Source organism: Aquarana catesbeiana, linkage group LG03 (assembly GCF_042186555.1).
Source record: "Aquarana catesbeiana isolate 2022-GZ linkage group LG03, ASM4218655v1, whole genome shotgun sequence".
NCBI lineage: Eukaryota > Metazoa > Chordata > Amphibia > Anura > Ranidae > Aquarana > Aquarana catesbeiana.
Genome location: NC_133326.1, coordinates 103,959,168 through 103,982,194, shown reverse-complemented (window position 1 = coordinate 103,982,194; position 23,027 = coordinate 103,959,168).

Below are 23,027 nucleotides of genomic sequence, written 5' to 3'. Positions count from 1 at the left end.
GAGGAGGATTCTGGCACTTTCATAGGCTTTGAAGAAGAGGAAGACATGCGTCCATCTGTAAACGATGGCTTTTCAACCCCAGAACCCTTGGGAGTAGTGCGTGGCTGGGAGGAGGAAGTTCCAGATGCTGTCATCCTGAGTGACCCTGAGGGGTCTGCTTCTCAAGCCTCAGCAAATTTGAAGCGCATGGGCAACCTCATGCTTCAAAGCCTGCGAAAGGACCCAGAAATATGTGGCATAAAGGAGAAGGATGATTACTGGTTGGCAACCCTCCTTGACCACCGTTATAAGGGGAAGGTCTCAGAACTCATCCTGTCCCCACAGAGAGTGCAGAAGATAAAATCTTTTGAGGACACATTAAAGGGGATTTTGTTGAACGTTTTTCCTGATTCCAGTAGGTTACAGTGTTGTGGAAAATGTAGTTTTGAGTCTTCTGTTGGTCAAGAGAGGAGAAGAGCCTAAGTGAGGCATTTCAGAATTTTTTTAGTCCTCGCCGCCCAGGCCTGTCAGCTTTCACATCCCATCGGCAGCGTCTGCATCACATAGTGGATGATTACCTCGGGGCCAAAACAGAGATGGAGAGCTTTCCAGCTGACTATCCACTGACTTGCTGGGTCATGAGAATAGACCACTGGCCAGAACTTGCCCAGTATGCTATTGAGTTGTTGGGCTGCCCTGCATCCAGTGTGCTTTCAGAATGGGCATTCAGGAGGTTTCGTTACTGATCATAGAATGCGTCTGTCCACAGACTCCATGGACCGTTTGACTTTAATAAAAATGAATCAGTCCTGGATTACCAGCTATGAAGCCCCTGATGCCAATGTCACTGATTAAGACTTTTTGGGATGTGGAATCTCTGCAAGACTTCAAGGCTGCCTAGCTTTGAGGGTGTTCATTTCATCTGAAAGAATGTTTTTGGTATAGGTTTCATGGGCCCAATTAACACCCAAAGACCAATTTTTTAGCACCTGTTTGACAGGTGCATATCATTGCAATTTTTTTGCCTTCATCAAGAGCACCTCTATAGGGTTAAGATGGGAAGGCGCACCTGACACCCAAAGAGTATTTTTTTTCTGCACCTGTTTGACAGGTGCATATAATTGCAATTTTTTACAGCAAGGCCAATTCTTGCTTTCATCAAGAGTACCTCAATAAGGTTACAGTGGGAAGGCGCCACCAACACCCAAAGACCAATTTTTCTGCACCTATTTGACAGGTGCATATCATTGCAATTTTTTACAGCAAGGCCAATTCTTTCTTTCATCAAGATTACCTCTATAGGGTTACGGTGGGAAACCGCCACCGACACCCAAAGATCAATTTTTACTTCTATACAAAGTCAAAGTGACACCAGTATGTATCCAATCTCTAATCTTGTTCCCAGTGCACTACATTGTGGCCTCATCATACACACTGGGTCCCCAGCTGTTGCTGAGCAAAATAAAGGCAACTTGCAGGGAAAATTTAATTTTTTTGGGCTTTATAAATGCAATTATTGCTGCAGAAGATTCTAGACATGGTACAGATCTGCCACTTTACAGGTAGACTAAGGGGACCCCCCCAGGCACTATATTGGAAGGAATTTTTCATTTTATGCTTTCACTTTAAAAATCAAAAAATCACTGTTCACTTAAAAATGACGTTTTTCAAAAACTTTTTTTTTATTGATACTTGTCCCCCTGGGCAGGACCCGAACCCCTATAATCATTGAATGCCCAATTACTTGTATATAAGCCTTCAAAATGGGCACTTTTGATTTTTGACGTTCGGGTGCCATTGACTTTAATGGGATTTGTTATTCGGACCCGAAAGTTCTGGTGCGAACCGAACAAGGGTCCATCCCTAGTACTGACATAGGCAGTATTTGCAGGAGACGAGTGTGGTGGGTCAGACATGGGATAGTATACAGAGGGGAGAAATGTAGAGATGTGAAGAGAATGTGTAGAGAAAATTGCGCTTGTGTATCCAAAAGAAAAAAAAATGTAAAAAGTTGCAACCACACTATGAGATATTTATCGTCGTAACCAAACTCGTATAGTGCAACACAATGTAGAGAAGAGAAATGTGCAGGGGCAGTATTTAGAGGAAAGCGATGTGTAAGGGTAGGGTGGTGTTTGTTATGTCCTCCTTGTTCCCCATAAACTCGGGCGCCAAGTGTGGGTCACATATGAGGCCAACGCCAGGTAGGGTTCTTCAGCTATGCCAGGTGATGACTGAGGTCAATCATCACAGCACAGGGTTAACACCTTGCCTGAAGACGTGCTCACCAGGAGAGGGCCACATTCATGTGAAAGTCAAACATTGAGCCAGTCTCTCAACTCAAGAGCCACTTGTGTGCAGTGTTATATGCTGAGTTCTTCCAACATGTTATTCCTTGTGCCACACACTTGAACAAGTGTATCTGTTGCATTAGGAGGGACATGGAGGGACATGCAGAGCCTATGCTCACTCAACTAGTCAGTGTACTGCTGTTACTGCACTCCTAGTAACAGACTGGAGCCCCAACAAGCACATAGCGCGGACCTCATGCGGGCTCCACTTATACCTTCTCGTTCTGTACCAAGTGATCAGGTATTATATCTCCGTAACACTAATCAGCTCCCGGTGATTGACAGAGACAGACAGGAAGAGAGGGAGCCAAATGCCCATCATCCTCTCTATCAGAGAACCTGCCCCCTATTCAGGTATCACGCCAAGGACTGGTTGATCTTATTTTTTCTGCTTACCCATAGCAACTTTTTTGCAAGTTAAGCCTTTTGTTGTAGTGACGTTTCACAAGCCTCAATGTGTTAGTTCAGCCGACCCAGATTCCTTAGAGAGATATGCCAGGACCCCACATGTACCCCTTGAGTGACTTCAGACCAGGCTTTGAGCAGAGTAAACAACTTTACTGAACATTTTAGAAATAAAAATAACAGCTCCACAGACTATGTAAGAAAAAAAAGGGGCCAGACTAGAATGTTGCCACACTAACTCTGATGAAACATCAAATACAGATACTATCACAAGTGAGCAGCGCTGGGAACAGCCCACCTTCTAAATTATATGCTACTACACCCCCAATACTTCACAAATATCTCGTTATATTGTGCCTCACCAACCATATATAAAGTGCTAGTGTAAAAGATAAAATACAAAAAACTGCAAAACATACATTCATAGCAAATAAGCAGCACATGAATTATAAAGTGCTGTATGTGCAAATCAAATAAATACACATAAAGTATTATAGTGCATATATCCAATTATAATAATAAGTTCTGCAAAAAATATCCATCAAAAATCAGAAATAAGTCTGTGTGTGTGTAGGAAACACAGAAAAAAGAAAAGTCCCAAACAGCCAAAATACGTACTGTAATGAATGTGATTAAGCTTCTCAGAAAGTGCTCTTCATCCCATTGTGTATATCACACCCGATGTGATCCTTCACCATTCACTAAATGCACTTGTAGCACCTTCTAGGTAGGTAGGTGCTAGAGATAGGATTTTGTAGGATAGGTAAATTTAGGCAGGCCTGGCTGGCAGCCAGGCCTGTTTGTTTTCATCTGGTCTGGGCTGGGAGTGGCTCGGGGTAGCAGCTAGTGACTCACAGGAAGCATCACTTAGACCTCCCTCTTCTTTCTAGAGTTTTCTGCAAAGTTCTGGAAAGAGAGGAGGAGAGGAGAGGTGGAGCTGCCTGGGGTGTTTTAGGGAGCTCTGACCAATCCCCAACCTGGATTGGCAGAGGGCAGGCCTCCTTAAATATCCAGGGTCAGCCCAGCTGGGGAGGAGTTGTTGGGTGCCTTTGAGGGAGCTCCGCAGTCTGGGGGGGGGGGGTGACCTTGGACCTGGGTGCAGTCTGGACCACTTCCAAGAACACATGGAGAGGTCCTGGACCGGAGGCACAAGAAGGGGCAAGGAGAGAACAGCAGGAGAGAGCACGGCTAAGAGACTCCAGGGAGGACAACTGGTCGCAGCCAGAAGGGCTGGTGAGTGAGGCACAGTCGGGAGGACTGGGGAGGCACGCCTGAGAGGATTGGGAGCTTGCAGTCTGAGATGGGAGATGGGTGTAGAACCAGAAGTGTGTACTGTGATGGAAGGAGCTGTGGAAAGAGGCAGCTGCAGCCATGAAGGCTGGCAGGGTCTGAAGATGGGTTACTGGATTCATATAGGACAGCTAGCACTAGCACTTTCCATTTTGCTACACTATAGGGGCCCACGGTCTCTGTATGCAAAGGGCAATTGCTAAGGCCTGGCTGAGTCAGTGTCTGGCTTAACCACTTTGTGCTAGCTGTACATTAAGATTATAGAGGAAGCGATGTGCAGGAGGAGAATAACCTGAAGATTAGAGAGGAAGTGATGTGCAGGAGGAGAAAGACCTGAAGATTAGAGAGGAAGCGATGTGCAGGAGGAGAAATGGAGTGTATATATTGAACTGTATATAGTTGTCCCAAGCAAGTTCTACCAATCCTACTGGGCATCCTATACTTCCCTTACCCCATCCAAGTTCAATCCCCTCAATAAAACAAAAAACAAAGAGCATGGACTGTTTTATGTCTCTGAATGTCTGAGAGGTGAATGCTAGGCTGGGCAGGGTGACAGACAGTTCTTAGCAGCCCCTATGGAGGTCCCGTTACACACTCACCAGAAACATTTGGCAGAACATGTACAACATGTGGCAATGTCTTCAGTAAAGCTGCCCCAGAGTACCTGCACAGGAGAAGTCTCTCAGGGGAAAGTTCAAACTTGGCGGTGCTCTAGTAGAGAAATCTATGTTGCGGATTTCTTCCAATGGATTGGAGTTCCACAGCAGACCAGAGGTCACAGCAAGTCTTCAGCATAGTTCAGAATGCATTTCCCCAGGATCTGGACCTCCTCCCATTTATATATCGCAGGAGGGATGCTGGACTCCAGCAAAAGCCTGCAAAAAGACAGCAAAACATTAACCCTTTCCCTCTGACCTGGGCATCCTGGTGCTAACTATACACACAGTAGGCAGCCTGCCTACATATGCAAAGGGCCTGATGTGAACTGTATGTGCAGGTAAAGGTAAATCTGTTGGTAAAGATGGCATTATGGTGAACAGTGTGTACAGAAGAAGAATGCACAAGGTTTGGCGTGGGGCAGAATGTACTGTAGAGGAAAGTAGTGCAGAGGGTCTGACATAGGGCAGTATATGCAGGAGAGGAGTGAAAAAGGTAAAACATGCGACAGTATGCGCTGAAGAAGTTAACAGAGGATCTGATGGAAGGCAATATGTGCAGGAGAGGTGTGCAGAGATTTTGAAAGCATGCAGCATATGCAAGAGAGAATTGAAAAGAGCATTACAGCGAAGGCTTTAGGTAGTGAAGTATGGAGGGTATGACTGTGTTTGGAGGGTCTAGCATGGGTTAGTATGTGCAGGACAGGAGTGTAGAGGGCAATTTGTAGAGTGTTGAAGGTATTAATGCCAGCAGTATGTACAGTAGAGTGTGGAGGGTGTAATGGTAGGAAATTTATATAGCAGAGGAGAGTGTCTTATATGGGACATTATTTATACAAGAAAGGCATGGGTTTTTTTGTTTTTGTTGTCAGGTACTCCGATGCCTCTCCTATGACAATCAGATAAAAGTTCTTGACTTGTATTTGAGCCAGCTTAATGCACTGGAAGTCGGAATGAACACATGGGGCTGATTTGCTAAAACTGTGGAACGTGCAATCTTATGCAGCTGTACATGGTAGTCAATCAGCTTCTAAGTTCAGCTTGTTCAGTTAGACCCGGTTCACAGTCATGCGACATACGCTCCGACTTTGGGAGCACATGTCGAATGACATGTATAAATCAATGGTTCCCTATGAGAGCCATCCTAACTGGTCTGACTTGTGTCGGTCCGACTTTAAAAAAGCACTCCATGCACTACTTTGGTCTGACTAGGGCACGATTTCAGCCTATTGTTTTTAATGAAAGTCCAACTGATCTGATTTGTGACTTGTGCTCTGAGGATCTTAACCGCTTCAGCCCCGGAAGATTTGGCTGCTAAATGACTGGGTTATTTTTTGCGATTCGGCACTGTGTCACTTTAACTGACAATTGCACGGTCATGCGACGTTGCACCAAAACAAAATTGACGTCCTTTTTTCCCACAAATAGAGCTTTCTTTTGGTGGTATTTGATAATTTCTGCGGTTTTTATTTTTTGCGGTATAAACAAAAAAAGAGTGATACTTTTTGCTATAATAAATATCCCCATTTTTTTTAAAAAAGCTAATTTTTTCTCAGTTTAGGCCGATGTGTACTCTTCTACCTATTTTTGGTAAAAAAAATCGCAATAAGCGTATTTTGATTGGTTTGCGCAAAAGTTATAGTGTCTACAAAATAGGGGATATATTTACAGCATTTTTATCATAATTTTTTTTTCACTAGTAATGGCAGCGATCTGCGATTTTTATCAGGACTGGGCCATTATGGCGGACACATCGGACACTTTTGACACGTTTTTGGGACCATTGGCATTTATACAGCGATCAGTGCTATAAAAATGCACTGATTACTGTAAAAACATCACTGGCAGGGAAGGGGTTAACACTAGAGGCGATCAAGGAGTTAAATGTGTTCCCTAGTGTGTGTTCTAACTGAAGGGGGGATGGGACTGTCTCTAGGGGAGATGACAGATCGCTGTCCATACTTTGTATGAACAGACGATCTGTCTCTTCTCCCCTCAGAGAACCGGGATCTGTGTGTTTACACACACAGTTTTCAGTTTTAGCTGTATCACAAGCGATCGCGGGAGCCCGGCAGCCATTGCGCCCGCCGGGCACTTGCACACGCTCCCCTGGTGGACACAGGGCGAAGCGATGTAACATAACGTCGTTTCGCCCAGCCATACCATTCTGCCGCGTAAAACTGTGGTGGCTGGTCGGCAAGTGGTTAAAGGGGAAAAAAATTCTGTGGGGTCCCCCCAAAATCTATACCAGACCCTTATCCGAGCACACAGCCCGGCAGGTCAGGAAAGGGGAGGGACGAGCGAGCGCCCCCTCCCCTGTACCATATCAGGCCATATGCCCTCAACATGGGGGGTGGGTGCTTTGGGGCAGGCTCTGCACCCCCCACCCCAAATCACCTTGTCCCCATGTTGATGGGGACAAGGCCCCCTCCCTGACAACCCTGGGTGGTGGTTGTGGTGGTCTGCGGGCAGGGGGCTTATCAGAATCTGGAAGCCCCCTTTAATAAGGGGGCCCCCAGATTTTGGCCCTCCCTATGTGAATGAGTATGGGGTACATTTACCCCAGAAAAACAGTACACAGGTTTTGACAAAGTCCTTTATTAAAAATGAAGAATGTCCCCCATTGTAGCTCCATGTCTTCTTTCTCAAGTGATGTCTTCTCCCTCCAGTTCTTCTCCCTCCGGTTCTTCTGCTGGTTCTTTTCCCTCTGCTGTCTTCTTCCTCTGGGTCTTCTGCCAATTCTTCTCCCTCTGCTGATGTCTTCTCCAGACACTAACTCCTATCATCTGCTAGGACCTATTTATTGCCCTGCTTAGCTTAGTATCGCCCATACTCATCCATCCCATTCATGCTCAGCCATCCCCATTCATGCTCAGCCATCCCTCCATACTCATCCCTCCATCCATACTCATCTATCCATCCATGCTCATCCATACCATTCATGCTCAGCCATTCCTATTCATTCTCAGCCATCCATCCATACTCATTCATCCATCCATACTTATTCATACCCTTTCATGCTCAGCCCTCCCCATTCATGCTCAGCCATCCCTCCATACTCATCCACACATCCATGCTTAGCCATCCCCTTTCATGCTCAGCCATCCTTCCATACTCAGCCATCCATCCTTACTCATCCATCCATCCATGTTTAGCCATCCCTCCATGCTCATCCATTTATCCATACTCATCCATGCATATTCTTCCATTCCCATCCATGCTTAGCCACCCCAATCCATGCTCATCCATCCCCATTCATGCTCAGCCATCCCATCCATGCTCAGCCATCCCCATTCATGCTCAGCCATCCCCATCCATGCATATTCTTCCATCCCCATCCATGCTTAGCCACCCCAATCCATGCTCAGCCATCCCCATCCATGCTCAGCCATCCCCATTCATGCTCAGCCATCCCATCCATGCTCATCCATCCCCATTCATGCTCATCCATCCCATCCATGCTCAGCCATCCCCATTCATGCTCAGCCATCCCATTCATGCTCAGCCATCCCATCCATGCTCATCCATCCCCATTCATGCTCAGCCATCCCCATTCATGCTCAGCCATCCCCATTCATACTCAGCCATCTCCATCCATGCTCAGCCCTCCCACCCATGCTCAGCCATCTCCATCCATGCTCAGCCATCCCCATCCATACTTAACAACAGCTCATCTATCCCCATCCATGGCTCATCCATCCGCATTCATGGCTCATCCATCCCCATCAACGGCTCATCCATCCCCATCCATGGCTCATCCATGCCACATCCATGCTACTACAGTGCCCTTCAGTGCCACTACAGTGCCTCAAAAAAGTGTAATAGGTAGTCAAATTAGATTTGAAATGTAAGCCTCTAGACCACCTGATGATGCTCCCTGCATTTTGGGCCTCTGTATGTGGCCAGGCTGTGTAAAAGTCTCATACATGTGGTATCACCATACTCAGGAGGCATAGCAGAATGTATTTTGGGGTGTAATTTTTGGTATGCATATGCTGTGTGTGAGAAATAACCTGTCAATATGACTATTTTATGGGGGGTAAAATTTCATTCCAGAATTCTGGGAAAAAAAACTACAACTTCAAAAAACTCACCATGCCTCTTACTAAATACCTTGGAGTGTCTACTCTCAAAAAGGGAGTCATTTGAGGGGTATTTGTACTTTCCTGGCTTGTTATTGTCTCAAGAAATGAGCTAGGCCATCAGTACATCAGGCGTGATCAATTTTTAGTGATTGGCACCATAGCTTGTAGACTCTATAACTTCCACAAAGACCAAATAATATACACTGATTTGGGTTATTTTTACCAAAGATATGTAGCTGTATAAATTTTGACCAAAATTTATGAAGAAAAATTTCTAATTTGCTAAATTTTATAACAGAGGTGAAGAAAAATGCAAACCCAGAGGTGATTAAATACCACAAAAAGAAAGCTCCATTTGTGTGAAAAAAAGGACAAAAATGTAATATGGGTACAGTGTTGCATGATTGAGTAATTGTCATTCAAAATGTGAGAGCACTGAAGCTGAAAATTGGTCTGGTTAGGAAGGGGGTTTAAGTGCCCAGTGGGTAAGTGTTTAATATCATTCAATTACAATATGACTTGTGTCGCAATTGTATATGCTATATTATTTTTTTATTTGCTGTTTTTTTTTCCCATGAAAGTGGAGTTACCGTTTAAGCTTGACAAAAAAACTGGAAGCTGATCGGTTTCTTTGCAGAGCTGCGCCAGAGTTTGCATGTTTCTGAACTCCAGTCCTCAAGGCGCCCCAACAGGTCATGTTTTCAGTATTTCCCTCAGATGAAACGGCTTTGGTAATTACTAAGGCAGTGAAAATGATCAAATTACCTGTGCAAATTAATGACAAGCCTGAAAACATGACCTGTTGGGGCACCTTGAGGACTGGAGTTGAGAAAAACAGACCTAGTAAAGAGGTGGGGTCACTTTTCCAGTCATGTGACCAGTTTTAGCAAATCTACCCCTTTTTATTTTTAGTAAATTGTTTATAGTAAATCAATGGGGTTAAGTGGCAGGGTAATTGATATACTAAGTTCAGAATCTCCAAAAACAGTTACATCTACACAAGCTACAGCTACCCACCCTTCACTGGCAAATTCTGCCCCACCCCAATCATGCATGACATTTCATTGCATGATTATTACAGAAAAGTGTTTTTATGTATAGAGGCATTAAAAAAGTATATGCCTATTGTGCCAGATATGCTGGCACACCACTTCTGGAAATGACCTGGTTTGCCTAATCATAAGCAAGTATGAATAAACAATGCTAGGACTGTAAACCCAAAATAATAAACAAGCTACCAGTGTTTTGAGTATACCCTAAGCTGTCTCAGGTCACCCAATTTTGTAAAAATTGCTATGAAAATAAAAAAGGTGGGTTTATAAAATACTTAAAGTGGTGGCTTTGATGATATTATATATAGAAAATCTTACCAAAAAAGAAAGCGATGTTCTCTAATCAATTATTTTATTTTTCAGAAAATGATCAGTCAGTAATAATAATCTCTATGGCAAAAGTTATGAGATTTACCCCCAGTCCAAATACTCTACTGTAAGTCAAAATTTTCCAGCTAAGAAACTTACTTATTTTGACCCCTCTGCCATAAATTGAAGGAAATCTAGGTGCTACGCAGTCCATGTCTGCTACTAGGTATGTCTCTCCTATGATTCTCTTATCATATGAGTAAGTTCAGTGCCAAGAAGTCTGTATTGGATTCTGTTTTATCATTATCCAACTATGACTAAGCCTTGTATACAATGTTTTTCCGGTTAAAATATTTGTACTATACAATAGTATGCAGCATCTCTGCAGTTTATTTTCACATAACTTGTGCATCAGTTTTAATTACAAAATATTTGAAAAATCAGATCTAGAAATGATAAATTAAACATAATTTCCACAAACATATATTGAAAGAATACATTATTATTAGAGAATATGTTAATTGCATTAGCACTTTCCTATTCACTAGAGGTTGCTTTGTTACACAAAACCTTAAATGCTCAATTACTTATTAAATTCTTTGGAGACTGGAGTCATTTTTTTTCCATTTTAATTGTCATATTTGTTACTGCAATGTGCAGAGTGAAAACAATTGGGTGTAGGCATTGGGGAATATAACAAACAAAACAAGCAAATTTGTCTAATCTTTACAGATAGCTAACAAGTTATGAAAACTTTGTATCATATGCATATTGGTATAATGAAATGACCTACTTAAAAAGGTTTTTAAGCTTGCAAAAGTTCAATAATGTATTTTACCAAGTTGGCACAGACCAACAGCATAGCAGCATAGCCTCTAATATAAATTTACTTTAGCACTTTACGTTAGCATGCAGCAAAGCAGAGTTTCTCAACCTTTTTTCAGTCAAGGCACCCTTTAAAAATTATGGACAGTCTCGAGACACCCTATTAAAAAATGTAAAAACTATTCTAATAGCTTTACATAATGCAGCAACATCCACACATTAGAGGTAAATTATTCTTCCAAAGCAAATACATTTTTGCAAACTAGTACTGATTAGTATTCCAATGTTTCTCTTCTCCATCACTCTGCTAATGTGACCCCATTACTTATGAAAAGGGGCAAGGGAGGTTCAAACAAGGATGCCATTTGGTCGTTAGGGTTCCAGCAGCTAGAAGCTTGTAAAATGAAATTCCTGTGGCTTTGTGTAACTAAAAGGCAGATTTCATCCACACGCCTGCTTGTCTACAATTTTTGGGTAATTTTTGTCAAGGAACCCCTGAAGAAACCTCAAGAAACCCCAAGGTGCCTGGGTTGAAAAAGGCTGCAACAGTGAGTGGGCTAGTCAGCATAATGTGATATAGACACTTTTGTAACCAACAAGTGACAAATGACAATGGCAGAGTTAGAAATGGATATGGCAGAGGAGATGACAAGGAACTCTGGAGCATCAAGGCAGCTGTTAGAAGAGAATATCACACAAATCAAGTGGAATTAAGTTTTAAGTTTTTTTTTTTTTTTCTCAGGATGTAATGTCCAGACTTGATGGGGTGACTTTAATGCATGTAAATAAACAAAGGTATTATAAACATTTCATTCATAATAATGAACTTTTCTGGGGTGTTGCAGTACTACAATAAAGCATCAGTATGGATCCATGAAGCAGATAAGGTGAGACAGGAATAAAGTATTTTTTTTTAAGGGAAAATATCTTTCAAGTTGTATTTAAGAAGCAGAGCTGGAAAGCATTGTCAAGGTCAATAGTCAGTGGAATTAAAAAAAAAATCATATTTTCTTTTTCTATTAAAATATATTTTACTTTTATACTTTTTAAGTTCAGATTAGATTAGGTTTTTAATGAGATGTATTGCTGCTCATTACCTTTACGGAGAGCTGTGAGGCCAGGAGTTAAAAAAATAAGTTGTTTTTAAGGTTTAAGGTGATATTTCAGTTGTATTCATAATTTAAAAAAAATTATAAAATCATTTGAACCATTACTGTAGTTGGTCTTCTTACTTGCTCTGTAGCACTATTGTCAATGGTGCTTGATGTAATGTAACAGGTGAAAGCTATATTTAACCACTTCCAGTCTGGGCCAATTATAACATTTCTCTCATGCAAGTAAAAATCTGCACATTTTTGCTAGAAGATTACTTAGATCCCCAAATATTATATTTTTTTTAAGCAGAGGCCCTTGAGAATAAAATGGTTGTTGCAATTTTTCAGGTAAAAATACAATTTAATATATATTAGTGCAATACTAACACAGTGTAATGCCCAATTCTTTGGAAAAATATAAATAATGGTGTTATGCTAAGTAAATAGATAACATAAAATGCCATGCTTTAAAATTGCATACACCCAAGCAACGACGACAAATTACGGTACCTAAAAATCCTTATAGGCAATGCTGTAGCCTCCCTGGCGGTATCATTATGTCAGATTTTTGCGTCTCAAAGCAGTACAATTATTTTGCATAGAAATTTGGTGTTTTATATTGAAGGCCTGTAATTCTTAGCAATAACACACGTAAATCTGTCCACCAAGAGTCTAGTAGATATCCCAGGTATGATCTGAAATTTGAAACACAAAATCATAAATTTTTATATAATTAATAAATATAAATAATTATAAAAAATAATACTATAGTAATAATAAAATTAATTTCCCCACGATTCACTATCGCTCAATTCTGCAAGTGTTCTAATTTACTATCGCTGTTTTCTAGCTGGTCAAAAAACACTTTTGACATAAAGGGACACTTTTTGGTTGCTATGGACAATCTCAAGTTTCCAGGCAGAAAGAACAGTATATATAATATAAAACTGCAAAGCAGGGCATTAGAAAAAACACTGGGGACAAAAAGGGATGTGAAATTATTTCATACAGTAATGTAATCTGTAAGATTACAGTGTACTGTATGTATTATGATTTTTCACTTTTTTGAATTTGCCGCCGGGCTCCGCTCCAGTGCATTGCGACGCTCGCAGGGAGCGGAGCCCTGCACGGAGAGGCATCGGTCGGAGGACAGAGCCCACGGACACAGCAGGGGTACATCGCAGTATCCTGGGGGCAAGGTAAGTATACTGCACCAGGATCCTGCAATGCAATCCCAAGTGTGGCTCAGGGTTACCGCTAATGGTACTGAAATTTAACCCCGAGCCACACTCGGTCAAACCGCCAGGGAGGTTAAGAGCCTTTGCAGGTTAACAGTTTAGAGTTACACAGGAGTTCTGATGCTAGAGTTATTGCTTACACTCTGACATTCAAAACAATACCTCAAATGCATGGTATGATCACTGTTTACATATGCATGCGGGGTGTGCATTTTAATTTTTTTATTTTTTTTTATTTTTTTTTTTTTCCACTGTACCTTTTATTTATTTATTTTATTTGAACCTAATTGCTATCACAAGAGATAAACAATGTCCCGTGTGATAGCATGAGCCATGACAGGTCCTCTTTATGGAGAGAGCTGTGGTCTATTAGACCCCATAAATTTCCACTGGCCTCCAAGCATCTGATCAAACTGAGATTAATTTGATCAGATGTTTTACAAGCCAGTAATGGCTTGTAAGCAAACAAACCAAAACCAAAACCGGAAGTGATTAAATCCTTGTTGCTTCTAGGTTTCTGATGTCACTGAAGGGGAGGAACAATGGAAGTTCCTCTCACTCTATATATATATTGAACTGTATTTTTATATGAATGTCTCATGTCAGCTTTCTGTATATATATCTGTATATATGTAATATATTTGGACATTGAATTTATGCATTTTTGTGTACTATGAAGCGTTCAGAAAAATAATTTCTTTTTGTTTTTGCCTTTCACTAAACATGCATCTTGACATGGCTTAGTAGGCCACATACATCCTTGTTTAAGTGACACTTGATAGGATGTATATATATCCTACTTAGCCTCTGTTGTGCATTCTGTAGTCATTTACTGCCGCCCCTTGATCACAAAGACCACGAACATTTGCATGGTGAAATTCTATTGCATGGTAATGCATTCAAAAATTGGGTCTTTCTGACATGAGAAGATTATGAGTGCATTTTTTTGGGACTTTTTTGATGGAGCAGATGCATAGCTATTAGGGTTGTCATATTTAGGCCGTTTTCCCCTTATCTGGGATAGTGTTAATATTGAAGCAAATGCAGCTCCTGTTAAACCAAGCTTGGAGCCACCAGCTAGGTTTGCTGTGAGTGAGGGGGAGGTAGCATTTTTAAGAATAAGTGTGATCAGCCTAATCTTTGAGCCTGAACATTGACCATATTCACAAATTTTCTATTCTATTTTTTTCAAGGGAAAATTTTTATAATATTTTCTTTTATGTTTTTATAACCACCTTGTCCCCTTGTGGCATAAAGATATACATCTATTTTACTCATAAATAAACTCCTTGTTTTAATATCTCTGCCTAAAGTGGCTTTGATGTGTTTTAAGAGGCAATAGTGTATTAGAAAAGCTATCACATTTACAGTATATCTATTACATAAAAAGTCCTGGTTGTATCAATGCACTGCAAAGTTGATCATGGTACAACTCTGTATGAGCTACTTTGGGCTTCTGTTGGAGTGTAGATATTCACAAAGATGCATTATCTACTATTACTGAGGAATGTGGACTGTATCATTTATCAGACAAGCAATAGAGCTGAATGAGGTAATATACCCATGTGGTCCATGACCTAAATAAAGCAATGCAAAGCTGAGTGTTTAAAATATTCCCAAACCACTTATAACATGCATACTTGACATGTTCATGCAACAATATGAATAATGAGACAAATTATGTTAATATGTATGATTTCATATATTCACATGAAATATTTAAACATCCTATACATTACTATGGAGATCTAAAACATCTATGCAACTTATCATTAAATACCCCAGAGAATAAGTGTACCAAAACAAGTCAAACATTTATTTAACAAAATGCTATTCACCTTTAAGTGTTTTAGCAAAGCAGGTTTTAATTGGCTTTTGCATTAGTAAAATATGTATTTAGTTTATGAGTAAATCAGATGCTTTTTAATGTCAGAGATATTGCAATATTATTAAATTAAATAAAATGTTTCACTGCCATAATGAACAAAATAAAGTTTAAAAATTAGAATCTTTGTGTATGTTTGAGTAGAGATAAAGGTTAAAATTTGCATCTAAATGGTCCTTTTTAAAAGTTCAGTACATCGTATTATGGTTGTAGATTGTGTAACTGTTTAAATAAACGGCGTTGACTTTTTGCTTAAATGCACCGTGTTTTACAGTATGTTTTGCTAGTGACTCTAATCACAGTTTTGAAATGTTTTGATAGGGTTTACAGAAGTTTTATTCTTAAAATGTATTCGGTTTAATGAAAAATCATAAGGAGGCCCTGTCACCAGACCACATTCATTTTACCAAAATTATTCCCATAAGAATATACAGCATGTGCATTTTACTTATTTATACATTATGATTTGGTGGAGCCTGGGATCACCAGCCAGCAGACTCTGTAAAAGCAAAGCTGTCTTTATTAAAAAAAAAAAAAGCAAAAAAAAATAGCTTCTCTTCTGCATAGGCAACACGAACAGTCCATAACTTCTGGTTAACAATTAAAACTACGGCACCACCACCAGTAACACTCATCCCTTAACAAGATTTTAAAATCCCCATCTGTTCTGGGGTCAGCAAATGTCGCAAGAGCAGGGCCTCAGCCCGTCAACAGCCTCCAGCCCAATCACAACTGTTGCTGACTGTTTCCTACCCCTTTCAGGCCCATAGGCAAGTTTGTAGGCTCTTTCCTACCTAAAGTCTTTTTGACCCTCCAAAGTTTGTTCCAAATGAGGACTTACCAATCCTGAGAAAACTGTAAAACCAGTTTTCTCCTTTCTAACCAAATCACACCAGAACCCCTAACCTTGCATGGTGGAAAACCCAAAAATGCTTCTTAAACCCCTTAAAGGGACCACAACCCAAATTATTGGGATAAGTCACCCTTATGTAGACATATAAAAGGCCTAAGACTATTGCTGGGGGCCACCATCTTGGATGTCATGTCAGCAGCCCCAGAAAGTGAAACTTTACAGCATTCCCCTATGTTCCTCCCTTGGTTCTTTAGGGAGGTAAAGGAGGGACAGATGAGCTGGACAAACACAGACAGTAACTGGATACTTCCAGAAGAGGAGAGGACTATGACATGCAAGCAGGGAGCTGTGTCAGGGAATTGACTCTTCCTTTAGAAGTCAAAGGCACATTGCAAGTAAATAAAAAATAATTTATGGAAAGGAAAAACACTTCAAGTAAGCATTTAAAATACTTAATCTTTTTGTGCTTTTATTTAGATTTTTTTAGGTTGGTGACAGGGTATTTTTAATCCTTTATAAGGCTGCCATGCATGGGAAAAACTTCAGTAACTATTTTATTCTTTTCACACATACTTTTATTTGGGGTGTACTAAGAGGGAAAGGTGGAGTGAGGTGAGAAGCAAGAATTTGTTTTTTAATAACAACGAGTTAAAAGAGACCTTCACTTAGGTGAAGGTAAAAGTATCCCTAAACCAACCCTACCCCCCCCCCAACATATTTGAATTTTTTTTTGAGGGGGGGGCAGGTACCTTTTTTTTTTTTAACAGGGACCCACTTCTATTTTCACAACTCTTGCCTAGGCAAGAATTACATACGTCTAGTCACCCCTGTGGGACCAATCTGTGCAGTGGGGAGTCAGCTGTGCAATGGCAGCCAAGATGGGGATTCACTGGAGATCCAAGGACTGGCAAAGAAATGGCACAGGTAAAAACAACTCTGGTCTCCTGGGCTGACTTTTATTTTTATTTTTAAAATGACTGAAGTTCAAGATTCAGTCAGCCACTGTATTTTTATAAGGAATGCAGAAACAGGATTTCCCTGAAAGAGTTATTTCTCTTTACCCTCCTCTCCTAACAGCCATTGAGAAGACAAGCATATAAATTTTGGATTAGTTTGGGGGAGATTTACTAAAGCTGGTACACACAGAATCTGGTGCTGCTGTGCATTATAACCAAACAGCTTATAACTTTAGCTTGTTCAATTAAGCTTTGACAATAAAACCTAGAAGCTGATTGGTTACTATGCACAACTTCACCAAATTCTGTGTGTTCCAGTTTTAGTAAATCTCTCCCGTTGTCTTTAAGTGATCCTGCTAGGTATTAATGTGTTTAGCTTTCATTAAGTCTCCCAGTAGAGAGAAACTATACTCATGCAGCATGTGAAGGGGAAAGTTGTGTTTTGTTAAATACCATAGAGAGAAGAATAGAGCACAATACTGCCCCTTAGTGACAGTAGCATTTTGTGTCATTAGTCCAGTGCATAACAAATGAAAAAATTCTGACATTAATAATATAAGATGTCAATCACAAATTCTGAACACTGAATCCATTGATGTAACGATTATTTCATCTGTGAAAAATACTGTTTTGCATTCAACCATCAGTTCAGTGCAATTTTACATATATATTTTTCTGTCTTATAAGTTTACATGAGGATTGTCATACTGACCTCTTTTTTGCAGCTGTGTATCAAATGCGTATAATCATATTCCGATGTACTGGATTGTAAGTTATATGGTGGAAATAAAGATTCAAACTTTCTGACTGTTTAAATTTTCATGTTTTCCCAGCCATCTGTACTGTTTTTGTTTAATCTTCCCATTCCTTTTCTTCTTCATTGTATGCTTTTGTTCTTAGGGATATGCAAACTTTATTAGTCAGCTCTGCTTTCATGCTCACTGCAGTTTTCGTGTTTGAGAATTGGGAATCAGGTACATTTACAGTCAGCCCCGGGGAAGAACTGAGCAGGAGGAGCCTTTGGAGATTATCAGGGTTGACATCTGCAACATTGATCCTTCATTATAAATATTGTTAAAGGAATGGTGACCACCGTGGGCTTTGAGAGAACAGAGCAGACACAGAAAAAGACAGGCTTTGATATAAGTTCCCTACTAGTTATAATCATTCCATCACAAGTGCCAGGTTTTCTAAGTCTGCTAATGTACTTGGTGGCTTTTTTAAGGAAGTTTTTCATTTATTTGATATGTTCAACCTTAAAACACTTACAAATAATATAGGTCAAGTTTCCTCTTCAATATTGATCACTACCAAATCTCTGTTGCATCATAATTTTTCCTTTGATTTAACAGGAATTGGCAAAAAAGGATATCACGTAGAGGAGAATAAACCATGATTTTATTTATGAGCTAAACTCATTTGAGGGTTATTATGCACTACAACCGATCATGTGTATTGCTAATTGTGATATATAATTTTCCTGATTTTTTTTTTATATAACAACCAGTACATTTAGTAAAAAGGCACTACCTTGTTTTAAAAAAAACACTGGATGCCTGTTAGACCTGTGATTATCCAAATGACCATTAAAGTAAATCTTTCTTATGAGCTATTTGCATTACGATTTTAAGTACATTTAAAATGTGAGTCTAAGGTTTGCTGCTTCATTTAGAGCCTGTTGTGCCTGGCCCACACTGCCCACTGCTTTTAGTACTCTCCCTTGAAGGAGTCATCCTGGGGAGCAATTCAAACTTCAAATGAACCATGACTGCTACATGAGCACTGTTTTGGATTCTATTAATTTGAATGTATCACAAGTATACATTATTATTATTATTATACAGGATTTATATAGCGCCAACAGTTTACGCAGCGCTTTACAACATTAGGGAGGACAGTACAAGTACAATACAATTCAATACAGGAGGAATCAGAGGGCCCTGCTCGTTCGAGCTTACAATCTAGGAGGGAGGGTCAAGTTATACAAAAGGGTAATAGCTGTGGGGGATGAGCTAATGGGGAAAATAGTGTGGTTGTTAGATGGAGGCAGGATAGGCTTCTCTGAAGTGGAAAGTTTTTAGGGATTGCCTGAATGTGGATAAATTTGGAGACAGTCTGACAGATTGGGGTAGGGAATTCCAGAGGATGAGCGAGGCTCGGGAGAAGTCCTGGAGGCGGATATGGGAGGAAGTGATGAGGGAGCTAGAGAGCAGGAGGTTTTCGGGAGGAACGGAGAGGGCGATTAGGTTGGTATTTTAAGACTAGGCTAGTGATGTAGCTGGGGGCAGAGTTGTGGATGGCTTTGTAACTTATTATTAGTATTTTGAATTTAATTCGTTGGGCGAGTGGCAGCCAATGGAGGGATTGGCAGAGGGGGGTAGCAGACACTGAGCGGTTTGTAAGGTGGATGAGTCTGGCAGCAGCAGGATTCATGATGGACTGAAGGGGGGATAGTCTATTTAAAGGTAAGCCAATGAGGAGGGAGTTGCAGTAGTCGAGGCGAGAGATAACCAGGGAGTGAATCAGGAGCTTTGTGGTTTCATTGGTTAGAAAGGGACGTAGTTTAGAGATGTTGCGGAGGTTGAGGCGGCAAGCTTTGGAAAGTGATTGGATGTGGGGCTGAAAGGAGAGTTCAGAATCCAGGATAACACCTAGTACCCTGACATATGGGGACGGGTGGATGGTTGTGCCATTGCTCTTGACAGACAAGTCAGGGGAAGAGGCACGTGAGGGAGGAAATATTATAAGCTCGGTTTTGGACAAGTTGAGTTTGAGGAAGTGGTGTGACATCCATACAGATATTCCGATTAAAGGTTTGCCTAAACTAGTTCAATATTACCTTTTTCAAGAGAAAAATGTCAAAGGACACCTCCCAGGATAAATACATTCAGAACTCTGGTATGAAGTTCTGCTTTAAATTGATTAATATGCGGTCAAGTACAGAGTTTCTTTTGTGGACACTATCCTACTGAGGATACTACTGGATACTCCCTATGCAGTGCTTCCACCCAACTTAAATTTTTAGGCACGCTTTTCTTTGCTCCTGGCAACTGTCTTTTCCCCTGTTAGCTGGTTGGTCAGTGGACCTTGAGGGGTCAGTGCAGGCAATGGTGGTTCTGTTGTTACCTCTTTGGAGCTAAAGTGTAAAGCCTGCACCTCAAAAAGTCTTATTGCTATCTGTAAATTAGGGTTGGTTGGTGAAACCAGCAACACTGCACTGCTAGGGGTAAGTTTGTGGAGCAGCAGCATAAACAGTGGCTAAGGAGATGGAGTAAACTACCATGAGTAAAAAAGTTAAGTTTTTAATAGTGAAACTAAAAAAATAGAGATGTTAGTAAAATGTGTAAAAATGGGAAGAAAGTCACAAGAAGAGGCAAGACTTGTACTGTAGAGTAGAGTAGAGTAGAGTAGAGTAGAGTAGAGTAGAGTAGGGTGGAGCTGTAGAGCTAGTGGGACTGTGGTGACCTGACCTAACCTGAGAGAGAGTAATAGAAGTGAATATGTTAGTAATAGCACAAAAATCTAGAAACATTTTACTAAGATGGTCATTTATATATAGCCTAGCTCGTCATAGAAAGAAACAACCAATTATCCAACTCGTAATTGAATCAGACAATATTTACACGAAGACAAGAGAATAGACATCATTAAATACCTCACAACTTAGGTTGGTCACAGTGCACCCATAGGGTTGATTTACAACATTGCACTTTGCAAGGGAATTTTACCTAGAGCTTAGAAAATGTGGTGAAGCTTCATTTTGCAAAGAATACCCAATTCTTTGCAAGGAAAATACATGATTGGATGATAGAATTTAGCAGGACCTCACCTCATTTGCCAAGTTATGGTAACGATTCTTATGCAGAGTGCAACTACAATTGCAATGTGAACAGCCTATTTGTCTTTAGTAATTAACCCTATAGTGTTCCAGACCTTTGACTGTAAGCTTGCTTGCATTGCCACCAGGGGCGGCCTGTCCATTAAGGAATTCAAATTTCCAATGCGGGGGGCTGTTTTTATGAAGCAATATAGGGTGGGCTCAGGTCGCAGAGAGTGCGCTCCGATCCGACCAAGGTGTGTTACAACAGCGAATGAATAATCGCTGTTGTAACACTGATCCTCCTCCCGGCCAATCAGGAACTGGTTTTGACATGGTCACCCGACTGGCTGAAAGCACAGGTGATCCTATTGGATGCCTAGGAGGAAGAGGGGAGAAGCTGGAAGCCACCATGGAGGAGAGTACCTGGAGCTGCTGCACCACGCTGCCTTCTGCCTGCCAACCACCGCCGCTATGGGGTAAGTGTCGGACTGACCGGCAACCAGCGGGGGTTGGGTGCTGCTCGGGGGGGTATTTGCCCCCCCAAAAGAAAACACCAGCGGCCACTAATTGTCACCCTACTTCTGACAGGCACCTTCACATATAGCAGAACCACCATTGCTTGTTCAACTTTCTACCTGGGAAAACTTAAGGTAGGGATGGATTCTTTATATTTTGAGCTTCAGAGTTAGCTGTACCTTAGGTTTGTTTGTGTACCTTCGATCTTCTAGTGTGTGGAATCCTGCAGCAATGACTACATTGATTTATATATTACAGAGTATGACTTCACTCTTTGGGATATTCAACTTTAAAGAATCCATCTGCAGGGAAAGGCAATCATGCACCAGCTGTGTACACAGTAGGTATTATTTGAAGAGGTTATGCTTTTACAGATATTTTTTGCTGTTACTAATAAGGCCACATATGTTAAAGTGTTACTAAACCCACAACAGTAATATCAGTCTGTATATGCAGTAAAGCATGCTTGTTATACGCAATGTGTAACCTAAGGGGTTAATCCTCTTCATTGTGTAGAAAGGCTGTTTAATCCTGTCTTCTCTGATCCTCCCCTATTGCCATTGTCTACAAACAATCCTGATGGTACAGAGTATTGGGGGCTATTTAGCAGTTTATATTTACTAAAATAATTTAATTTCCTTGTTCTTTGTACTGTGGGAGACCAGATATAGTAAATGCATGCTCCTGGGTTTAGTAACACCTTAACTTACAACTAAACTGGACAATGTGGTAAGGTTTTGGTTGAGTTTTAAGCCTCATGCACACTGGGCTCTAAAAACATTTTTAGAGGCATTTGACTTTAGGTAAAATCACGCATATGTTAGCCTATTTGTCCATACACACAGGCATTTACAGGCAAATTAGAATAGGAGATTCTACAGGCTGAAAAAGCGCATTGAGGAGAGGAGCTGAGGAGCAGAAAAATGCAGAGCGCGCCTAAAGGTGTCAAAAAGGTGCCTAAATGCTAGACAAATTTAGCCACTCTTTGCATTTTTGAGCATTAACCACTTGCTGACCGGCTTGCAGCGATATTCGTCGGCAAAGTGGTTCGTTCCCACGAATTGCCGTATGAGTACATCTGTACCTTTTAAGGGTGATAGGCTCATGGTGGGGAACCCGATGCGCGTAGCCGGTGGGCGCGATCGCTGCCGGCCATCTGTGATCGCGTACACAAGAGCAGAAACAGGGATTTATGTGTGTAAATTTTTATGATTGCATGTTCCCCTCATGTTCACCAGTAATGCCAAGATTTCTTTAAAGGAGCAGTACAGCCAAAGTTTTCAGCAGACAAATAGCTGAAGCCTGCTGTCGGCTGGTATCACAGAGCCAGTCCAGGCTCGGGCAAGATCGCAACAATGAAGTCGCGATCCGTCCACATGCCTGGACCATCACCCAGCTCAGCTTCTCTGCTGAAAGCCTAAAAATTAAATTCGGTTTTTAGAAACAGGGACTGGCTTAACTGAATATTTAAAATTAGATTATTAGATTTACTGTATATTTATATACATTTCTGTATGACCATCAATGCACTTGTACACTCACAATCTATATGTGTGGGGTAATTGTACAGTTTTTTTTTTTTTGTTGTAACAGTTTTTTAATGCGGTGTGTGTCAAAATTGTAAGAAAATATTTTTCAACCACAACATAAGAAAATCTGGATTGTACAAGTTTGTGTAACTAGTTTCCAGATGTATAAAAGATATAAGATGTA